The sequence below is a fragment of the Acyrthosiphon pisum genome, chromosome X, assembly GCF_005508785.2.
Source record: "Acyrthosiphon pisum isolate AL4f chromosome X, pea_aphid_22Mar2018_4r6ur, whole genome shotgun sequence".
Lineage (NCBI taxonomy): Eukaryota > Metazoa > Arthropoda > Insecta > Hemiptera > Aphididae > Acyrthosiphon > Acyrthosiphon pisum.
The window spans coordinates 98,489,517-98,501,701 of NC_042493.1; positions in this window are offsets into that span (position 1 = coordinate 98,489,517).

The window sequence follows — 12,185 nt, forward strand, 5'->3', positions numbered from 1 at the left end:
ATATTCTTTTGCATATTTTTTTTGAGACTATGCAGTCAGACGGGGGTTCAAAATCTTTACAAATCATGAAACCAGTTAATTAATGGTCAAAGTTTTTTTAGCATATTTGAGAATATTTCAAGATAAAGGAATATTTCGTACAATAAAGAATATTTGAGAATATATCGATTAATTTTTATAGACATTCTATATTTTTTTTTGCAGTGGCGTAAATAATATAAATTATGTGTCCGATAATAGTGATATGATATTGATACAATATATACGTATTATAACCATCGTATATACGATCATGCCCTAATAATTAGTAATGTACTGTAATATTCTATAGCAAATAAGTGACTTATCTAAGACAACGATGCCCGACAAGAAATGGAATTATTACTACACTTCAAAAATAGCTAGCTCCAGGCGTTCGATTATTACTACATGCACGGTACAACACTGCAGTGTCGCGTGACGTGTAGTGTTGACATAGGTATACATTATAGTTTCATTTTATTTCATTAGTTACTTATTTTTACTTATTCATAATGCCGAAAACACCATCAACTAAATTAAAAGATTTAATTTCACAGTGGATTCAACCATTAAATAAAAACAATATAAATTTTACAACTGATGGCACAACTCTTTTTTGTCAAGTGTGTAATAAAAATGTACCGTGCATTAAAAAGTCTCAGTTATCACAACATGTAGATACATGTTCACACCAAGAAGCTCAAAAGCGTAAGTTAAACATTTCAAAACAATTGTTTTTATCAGAATCGACTTCTAAAAAAATGTAAATGAATTTTATGATGATTTATGTTTGAGTCTTGTTGCCGTAAATATTCCGTGGTATAAATTGCAAAATCCACAATTTCGGGCATTTTTAGAAAAATATACTGGCAAACATATACCCGATGAAAGTCTGTTAAGAAAAAATTATCCATCACATTGTTATAATAAGACTTTATCCAATATAAAAAATGAAATAAGCGATAATCATATTTGGTTTGCTGTTGATGAGACAACAGATATAAATGGCCGTTATGTGGCGAATTTATTGGTTGGGATATTAAAGTCAAATCATCCGACTCGTTCTTTTCTCTTAACATGTAAAGTCTTAGAAAAGACTAATCATTCTACTGTGGCTCGATTTGTGAATGATGGGTTAAAATTACTGTGGCCCTTGGGCGGAAATGATGAAAAAGTATTGTTGATGCTCTCAGATGCTGCGCCGTACATGGTGAAAACGGGACAGTCACTAGCAGTTTTCTATCCCATCTTAATTCATGTTACATGTGTAGCTCACATGTTTAATAGGGTTGCAGAAAAGGTTAGAGAAATGTACCCAGACATAAATAAATTAATTAACATAAAAAAAGTATTCCTAAAATCTCCATACCATGTACAAGTGTATAAAGAAATATTACCAGATATTCCGTTACCCCCTGAACCAGTACTTACCAGATGGGGAACTTGGTTGGAAGCTGCTATTTTTAACTGTAATAATTTCCAAGGTTTAAAAAAAGTTTTAGGTAGTCAAAAATCTCCCAGTTAGTCAGTACTTAAATGTAAAACAGTTTTTGACATAGAAACCATAGAAAACGATCTAATATTTATTAAGGCCCATTTTCTTGTTCCTGTAACATTCATCAAAAGTTTGGAAAAGTTTAATGTGTCTCTTGTTGATTCGATAAATCTAATTGAAAATACAATTGGTCAACTTCAAAAAATATCCGGAGAAAATGGAAAAAAAATAAAAATAAAAATTGATCAACTTCAACAAAAAAATAAAGGGCTCATCATTTTGAAAAACGTAGCTAAAGTTTTGAATGGAAATAATGAAGTTCAACTTATAGACAATTTTTCACCGTCTATGATTACTGATTTACAAAATGCTCCCGTGACTTCAGTTGACGTCGAACGTTAATTTAGCACGTATAAAAATATATTAACAGACCGTCATACAAATATGACACCAGAACACATGGAGAAAAATATAGTTGTCAACTGTTTTCAAAAATTTTCGTAATTAAAAATATCTTATTGCTATTAATATAATTTAATCAATTTTTTTTAACATGTATTATTTTGCTTATTTTTTGCATATTATTTTTTATCATATTATACTTAATTATATCAGTTTTTTTTGTATTATTTTACATATAAATGAATATTTTTATTTCAAGAGAATATATTCATAAAAAAGCATATTTTTCGCATATTTCATTATGATTTTTAAAGAATATTGGAAGAATATTTTCAACTTTTTTAGAGAATATTAGCATCTTATTTTGGCTATTTTAAAAGAATAGAATTCCGGCCCCTAGTCATCACTTGGCCTTTTTTATTGTGTAGCCATCTGTGTAATAGATATTATAATGATATAAATTAAATTGAAATAATATTTAATAGATAAAAATTACTTCTAGGATTTTCATCCATTCGTTGATGGATAACTTCTGCCATACGAGATATTAAAGTATTGTACAAAGTTGAATGATACTCATGTTTGTACGTTCATAATGACTAGTGGAGCTGTTTGGGAGAAATGTTCATCTACTTCGGCCGGCCTTTCTACCATGACTGCTCCTACAAATTACTAATCTTGTTAGGGCTATTGTCTTTTGATGAATTTAAAATCGATACAAACCAATTGTCCCTGGAACTGATATTTGTCCCTGACCGGGTCCAGGTCGACATAGATGGGTCTAGAGCATTCATTTGTGCTCTATAGACTATAGTTTAGTACTATTCTACAAAGTGTAGATTTAGCCACATCAGTTGGTCCGAACACCATTGAAACAGGACCTCTTATCTTTTCTTGTTCTGATTTTACTCGTAGTTGTTCTAATGACCCATGGAAATTTAAATAAATCATCTAAAAGATTAAACACTGTTAAAATATGTACAAAATAACACCAATAGATAATAATTCAGACATTTAAACTATAAAAAAAATTAATTATCAATAATTGTATTGAGCTCTTTAACAGTAGACGATCGCGTTGCGGTTCTACTCTTGGTAGAACTAAGAAGTATTTTAAATCAGCATCTGATAAAATTCATAAATATTTTATTCAGTTAATTAAATTTTAGACACGCTTGACGCAATCGCAATGGAACTTTAGAAGTGCTTTCATAGAATAAAGATAATGCGTTGCTCACGGAGGAGGACACTTCTTACAACATGAACAAATATATCAGAGTATCTTAAGTACCTATTCTGTAAATTATGATAACGAGATAACAAATTATCAGGGGTAACACGGTTCTGTTTTCTAGAAGTAACCAATATAAATTTTACTACTTATTTATTTTATATTTTGTATTAAACATAAACATTATTTTTATTCTTAATTCATTATTAGTAGAAAATGGTCAGTGGAGGAAAACGGTGTCTGATTTTGGAAGAAAATGGCTACAGTCGTTTTAGCTACTTACCTAGGTATAGGCATTGAAAAACTAAACTCTAAACCACGAACTAAGATATTATATATCTTAGTTCGTGCTCTAAACACATCCTCCAAGTCTCACGAAATCTTAAGATATAACCATTATTATTAATATCACCGAGATAGATAAGATATACCGAAGCGGGTACTGGCCATTCTTACAATGACACAAAAAATGAGCCGTCCCGAATCTCCACCATCGGAGGGCAAAACATTTCATTTTTACATACAATAATGGACGTGGAGCTATAATTATTTTCGTTTATAACTTTTAATTTATTTAAAGTATTTGCTTAATTCTTTAACAAATTAAATGTAGTAGTAATTAGTCACTAACTTATTGTATTACCATGATTATAATAAATTATATGATATGATGATATTGCAAGAGATCAAATTTAATAATAAATTAAAATCACATAGAAGAACCTATAGATACATTTATTATAATTTAAAAAGAAAAAAAAAAGTCACATATTTTAAGACAGTATACATATAATTTATAGAAATTATTTAGACATTTATTACATCAATAAATATTTTAATCTAACATAAAATTACTTATCATTTAGACAATTTCTGTCGGGTCAATTAGTTAATATAAATATACATAATAATATAATATACATAAACAGGTAATCTAAAAAGTAAAGCATACATCTAGTCACAAATTTTTAAATAAAATTAATTTTGATAATTTTTTTTTAACTTTAAAGGACTGAGTTTTATATAGTAGCTTATAGAACAATTTTAAAACTCTTTTCATGCCGACTATAAATCCTACAGCAAATAACTTTTAACCGCTCACATATATTGGCATGTCTCCTATATGTAATTTTTTTAAATATTCAGTTGTACTATTAAAAACAGTTCATACATTTAATATTACTACTATTAATTGGACCTTTAAACCCTTTAGCAAAGAGAATCCTAGAATTCAATATGTCGAATAGCCTACCAATTTGCCTAATAAGGTATACTGTTGATTCACTTTTTCATTCTCAAATAATAGTTCAGTACCCAACTCACTACTTGTAGATTGTTGATAAAATTTATATCAACGTCATTTGTCTAAATTAAATATAATATATATCATTACATTTTGATTTGTGATATTTGTAAAGGTAGTTTGGTTACTATGTAATTACTAATAAGTTTGTAGTTAATTCTAACCATAAAATATAAAGGTAATATTATCCAAGACAAGACATAGGCTTTCGATGCTATTTTCATTTTGTATGTAATGACCTTTTTGAAAATGAACATAACTTACTTTATAATGATATCAATAAAAGCCTATGTCATTCCTTTTATAATAAGGTTACCTCCACCCACTCATAAACATCACTTCCACTTCTATCATTGTCGTACAATTGGTAACGATTGTTTCTGACCGATAAATTAAGGGGTCCAGCTACGTATAGCAATCAGTCGCATAAGCGCAACCCACTATACTGTTTAGTTGAATAGAGTATAAAAATGTTGTATTACTTTATTAACTGTGTACCCTATACTTATCAAGTTAATAATTGTATACTATAATTTTAATTTAAATATAAAATATTTAGAATTATACGCCATAAAAATATTTTTAAAACTTATATTTGTTTACAGCGTTTTATAAAAGTTAAAAAATTACACAGTTAATTGAAAACTTATCTAGCATGTAATATTTACAATGAATTTGTAACAAGATTGGTTATCTCATTAAAGAATATTTTATGTTTATCACACAAGGTAATATTAATTACAACATAAAAATACAATTATTCTAAAATCATGTTCGATGTACTTAAAAAAAATATGCTAAATATTAAGTAGTATTATTTCTTGTTTGAGTACCAATTAATTATAAGCACATAAATTATTACTAGTAAGACAAAATAAACTTAATTATAAAAATGAGAGGTGACACTTGTCTTATGCTTACACTTATCATATTTTTTTTAACTATAAAATGTAAACTAAATAATTTTAAATGTAAGCTGATAATATAATTTATATTTTAAATACCATATAAGTTAAAATAAAATTTTACACATTTTAAATAAATAAGAAAAGAGAAATGAATATTCAAAAACATGATTAGTTCTGTAACTCTCTACAGCGAATACAATTCAATCAAATTTACTGTATTATTTTATAATACAGTACTACTAATACTTCACAAACACTAGGTATAAATCCTTAAGGATAGATAAATATTCATATCAATTTTCTAAGGTTATTATTTGGAGAAAAAATTAATGTAATACAATAAAACAATAACAAAGTTAAAAAGTAAACATATGCAAAATTATATTTCAGCGCATAAAAAAATATTTTTTCTTTATTAATATTTACTGTATTTAATCATATATATATATATAACTAATTTGGAACATAACACTGCCATTAATTATACAAGAAAAAACAGTTAAATATTTATTAGAACATAAACAATGGTTATTAAGTACTTCTCTAGTATTTCTAAAACACGAATGTTTTCTTAATAATATGTTAGAATCAATTGATTATTCGGGAATATTGTAAATGGTCATTTTTAATTTAATGGTTCGGGTAATAAAAACAAAAATCATTTTTAGTGTAAAAAAGGAATAAGGTAATAAGACCAAAATATTCAACTTATTATTTGATTAATATGAACATATATTTCTATAAAACGAGAATATTAAAATAACTTAATTATACCTTTTGCAGTTGTTACATTATGTTACAGATTGGTTGTGTATTCACATTTATTGAAGTATCCTCAATTCCATCATCGGCCTCAAAATTTTGTTGAGTGTTTTTTTCTTCAGTTTCTTCAGTGTTCTTGAAAACAGCCAACTCGGGCTCAGTTATGATTTCCGGTATAGAAATATTTGATTTGTTTTCCCTTATTGAAGTACCAGATGTTATTTTTTGAAAAGGATACTTCATCAAGTTCCAAAGTTTGAGTATCTTAGTAGACTTCTGATCTTGTTCTACCATATTTTCAAATTTTCGTTTTCGCTCATTATTTAATATTTCTTTTTTTGGTAAAAAATGATCATCCTCAAACGCAGTATCTAAATCGTTATGAGAATGTAACGGTGCTCTTCTTGATATATTAAAGTTAGAAGCAGGTGACCCAATATTATTTAATTCTGTATTATCGTTTAGCAAATCATGTGAATCACTATAATATGAAGAAACTCCACTCGGAGAATATGTATCATCTAGACATTTGATCGAAGTTACCTGAAAAATTAAGTAGTTTTTAAACTGATATTTGTAATTCACATTACATATTAATTAATAAGTAACATAAAAGTAAAACATTTTGTCATGTTATATCATATCTTATGTGCCTAATTCAACAATAAAATAGAGTTACAACAATATTAAGTCCTATATGAAACATTATAAGTAGTTTTTTGTATAGGTTGTTTGAACAAGAAAAATATCTAGAAATTGTGTTCAGCATAAAATATATTTTAAATTAATTACTTATTACTCAAAAATATACTAATTTACTGTACATATTTAATTACTAATGACCAGTGTTCAAAGGTTATAAATAAGGGTAGAGATGGAAAATATAATTTATAACAAGTGGAGGGATATTCCCGTGCTGATTTCGACCATTGGTATACAAAAAATAAAACATATAAAAATGTTTTAATCTTCAAGCAGTTAATGATACAGTCTTGAGCAGAAAAAAAATTAACATCAAATTTAAATATATTTTCTTTATTTATAAAGAGGAAAGATTTTTTTCTAAAAAAAGCTACTTAGCCCATTTCACTTTAAATTTTTCTCACTAAACATTAAGTTAAGGTAAGCCAGTAATATTAGCATTGGGTTATTCAATTAAAACATAATTTGTATGGAATTTTTTTTTTTTATTTCTTCTGTATATTGATAAAATGAGAACATCACTTAAATTCATGGTGTGCCAAGTTTTTAAGATATTAATCTAACCTAAGATAATAAGTAAAATTATTTTTTTTTTGGTTCCTTTCTAATTTTAACAATATTATTAAATTCCATTTCATTTAAACGTACTTGAATATCGTTTTCACTGTTAATTACATCTGCTTCATTTGAATTTTCATTACTGATATAAATAGTTTCTGACTCACGATCTTCTTGGGAGCAAATTGAACCGATAGTAATATTACGGTCTGTATTTAATTCACTGCCATTAGTGTCTATAGATTTATCTAGTTTTTGTATCTCACCATCTTTGTCTGTTTTTTCGGATGCAACTTTTTTTAAAGTCAACAAATCATTACCATTGTTAATGAATAAGCAGCAGGTATCTTTTCCACTCACCACAGCTTCAGTCATTTTTTTCTTCTAAAATCAATAAAAAATTATTCATTTTAATAAGATTATTGAAAATATTTCTTGCATTTCAGAATTGATTAACTGAAAGACCAATTCCATATAGAAACTGGAGCTGGAGTTTCCATTTCACCATAACACATTCAATTTTACACAGTTTTAAAGTGCGTGTAGTTAAAACAACGAATGTTTTAAAATTTGATTTTACTCTAATTCATAATTATTTCTATTTCATAGACATGCGTACACTAAGAATTCGAGAAAAAATGTTTATATGAAGTTTTAATGCATATTTTACAAGTTTCTATAGTTTCATCAAATTAAATTATTAATTCATTGTAGCCTAATGAGAATTCTAAAGGCATACTATATATGTGTATATATTTCCCAAAATAATTAAATGTATGTGTCATTAACGATTAAATTTAAAAATACAATAATTAGATTATAAATAGTCTTTTAGTTTTAATTAAAAACAGGAAGTAAATTTTTTTTTTAAATTTATATTGTTATAGGTAGGTTATTTTATTTTTAAACCAATAAAAATGTAACCATTTAAATCAGTATTATTATTAATATTATACACGATATATGAGGTATAATATTTAATTGTATTTAATATTAAACAAATTAATATTTATATTCAATTACAGGAATTCATTCAAAAAGTATGACATCTTAATAATGAACACGGACAAATTAAATCACTCTCCACTATGATAAAAGTCCATCACAAACATTAAGAGGATGTCAGCACACTGTTTGCTTTCTCTCTAGTCACATAGCAAACCGAACAGCTATGGCGGTGTTTTTACGAGCCACGTTTATTAGGAAATATATGATGAGGATTTAGTAAATGAATTTAGGTAGCAATCATAATTTGTCTTACCTGAGATAATAATACAATACGAACAAAATATGTGTACACTGTAAAATAAGGACGGAATATATTTAAAATAATGAACGAACAAGGAACGTCGGGTACAATATTATTTTACTAGGTACGACAAAATCACGGACTAAGATAGAGAGAACTGGAAACAAAATATGATGTATTTTTTATTTAAACGTTTCAGATTTCAATCACAGAACGACGATTTACATTCGTTTTGTCTTAAATCGTTACATCGGTTTATCGTTTTGTCGTTTCTTCTTATCACAACATTATAAACAACTTGTGGCGATACCGTGCTCTTATCACCACTTAAACGCCGCGTATTATCATTACCCGACGCGCACTTTGTATTGTATTTGTTTTTTGTATTATTGTCTATACCTACGACCTCTGTGAATTTTATATTCATGTTCCTTGTGTAACGAACGATCTTGCCCACGCTTCTTTCGGCGGCAACGGCTCACGCTACGACGCCCTTAGCCTGGTGCGTATTTAGCAATTTTGCTAGTTGGTTGGGTGGGGGGAATGAAATATTTAATAATAGGTTAGTACACCCATAAATACGTAGATAATATACATTTTAAAAAAGACTAACTTTTTGAGGGTATTGTTGATCAAATCTAAATAAGAATTAACACAAATTCATACTAACGACACTCCAGTGTTTCATAGATAAACAAAAAAATAGTTATAATACAAAATTCCGTTTTCTATTTTTTTTTTGTATGCTCAGTTAGATAACTGCATCTGGCTTGATTATTGTATTGCCCGGTGACATACCAATAAATCCAACACATTAAAGGCCTGTGTTATAATAGTAAACTAAAATATTAAACCGCGTAATTCGACCGGTAAAATCAGTGGGTTAAGCGTAACCTAGGTTTAAACTATGATTGTAAAATGGGCCAAAAGTCAACTCCTAAGACCTTAGTCGGTTCTAATAAACAAAGTATTTAATAATTACTACTTAGTTTATAGTTTTTATTCAATATTAGATAGGAAAATTGATGAAATATTTATTTATTTCATACTATTTATTAGGTAAGACTTGACACAATAATATCAAATAAAAACTTGAAAAACATCGTTCAGGTGTAGCAGTTAATACAGGGAATGTACAAAATATTTTCAAAAGTTCATGAGTATTTGGATAAGACCCATTATTATCACAAACATTTAAAGCATGTAGAGGTGATTACAATTTTTTCTATTTATAGAAAATTATAGTCTATTTATAGGGTTTATTCGATTACCGTTTTGGGAAAAATATCTTGTTCAATGGGAAAGTTAATCTAGTTCGTGTATTCGGGAGGTCAACATTTAAAATTCCTAATACTACCAGCTACCTGTGTGTTTTCAGATGTGTTCACCGTCATAATAACTAATTTATACTATTTAATTAATAATATTTTTGATTTTACCCGAACTCTGTTTGAAAAAAACAAAACTTTTGTTTGGTGTTTCTTAATATTCGTATACGTCATTTTTGTCCTATTTATGTAAGTCGAATATTTTTAATATTAATTATAGTTTATTAGAGTTCATTAAAATAAATCATTAGTATACCTAGTGAACTTTTATATTTTTATAATTAATATGAAAATGACACAATTTGTAATTATTTAGGTATATAATTGTTTCGATCGGTTCTATACAAAAAACTTGCTGTTGTAAACAATAGACGAATAAAAAAAATTAATTGACAGGAAAAAAACCGACCTTTATGTGGTTACAGGGCGTTTTTTATAGGCAAAATAAGTACATTCCGGATGTTATGGCTTGGAGGTGTTATTGTACAAGTATGTCAAATTGTATGTGATTTGAATATTTATGTTTAGAACAGATTGTTTCTCAGCACAAAACCAATTGTTAAAGTCGTTAATGAAATTTGAATGTTAAAACTCTGATTCTGTATTCACACACAATCAACACGATAACCAAACTGCAATCCGAACAGCTTTTAAAACACTTTAATGGATGTTTAATTATTTTTTTAGTTACCTATCAGCCATCGGTAATTCATTGTGTTCTGTAACGTTTCTGTCAAGTAATCGAGAGATTTTTATTTTACTGTCGCCAAAAGTGAAAAGAATGCCATTAGGTGGTAGTACACTAACACAGTTTACTAGACACTAGCAAAGAAACATAATATTAAAATTACATACGTTAAAAGCACCAAGTAATGTTGTCCTAATCTTAACTTAAGATGTCTATAAAAAAAATACTGTGTTAATAATTTTATTATTAGATTTTTAGATTTTTTCTATTTATAGTACATATTATTTATTTATGAGAAATCTCGTCTTTAGTTTTCGATTATTAGCTTTGATAGTTAAACATTTTATATATTATTAACTACAAAATGATAAACAAATAAAGGGTACAGATGAACCACATAGTAGCTTAGGTATATTATAACTAATGTCTTTATGAGGAAATCTGTATTAAATTTTCGAACTCTTTTGCACAGTGAAAAATCAATCAGTGTCTCCATCGTAAATTTCAAAATTAATTGTACGGATTTTTGTTTAATGTATAATATACCTACCTATATTATTTGCGTAGGTAAATGTATATAATCATAGTCGAACCAGGTACTTATTTATTAGGGTAGGCCTGAAAAATATAAAAAAAAACTGCTATTAACAACTTTATATAGGTAGTAATTTTGTTTGAATAATAATTATTCAAATATATAATAATTATATATACTATGTTAACAGTTATTTATATTTTTGAGAAATACGCCGCTTGTTTTGTACATACAGTATCGTTTTGGAGCAATAATTTGTCCGTTATAAAGAGTTTTCCGTCATAAGAGAGGTAAATTTCACATATTTTTTGAATCTGGACTATTGAAATTTTCCGTAATAAGGAGGATTCCGTCTAATAGAGGGTCCGCTATAGGGAGGTTTTACTGTATTGAATTGAATAGAATATTAGTTTATTTCTGTAATTCAAATTTAAATAAGATACAGAACTGCGAACGTGTGGTTTAGCTATACCTATACCTACTAAATACTTATATAACGCATTAACATTATTACGCCATTTAAATTTTCAAATTGTATTATTGTTAATTGTTATAAATATATTTTTTAATAAAATCTATTATTTTATCTTTCATTCATTTGGGAAATATTTGACACCTAAACTAACAATTACTTGCCGGTTATAGCTACTTATTATGAATCGTTAATAATTTTATTTCGATTAAATTAAAAGTTAAGTTAATAGATATTTTTAATACATTAACTAAGTTGAAATTAAGTTAACAAATATATCCCCACGTAACAAACAATAGCGACTGGTGACTTGTTACGTAAAATTAACTATTACTTGCTATAATATAAAAATAAACGTCAAATGTCTAAATTAAACAATCACTGATCAAACCGATTATTTGAGTAGGTACATAGAAATATAGAATAGACTATACGACTCCATATTTTCATGACCAATGTTAAAAATAAATTTTATTATTTTGTTCATGCCTAAATAATTTTTAAAATATATATGATTCTTTTATCATAGAA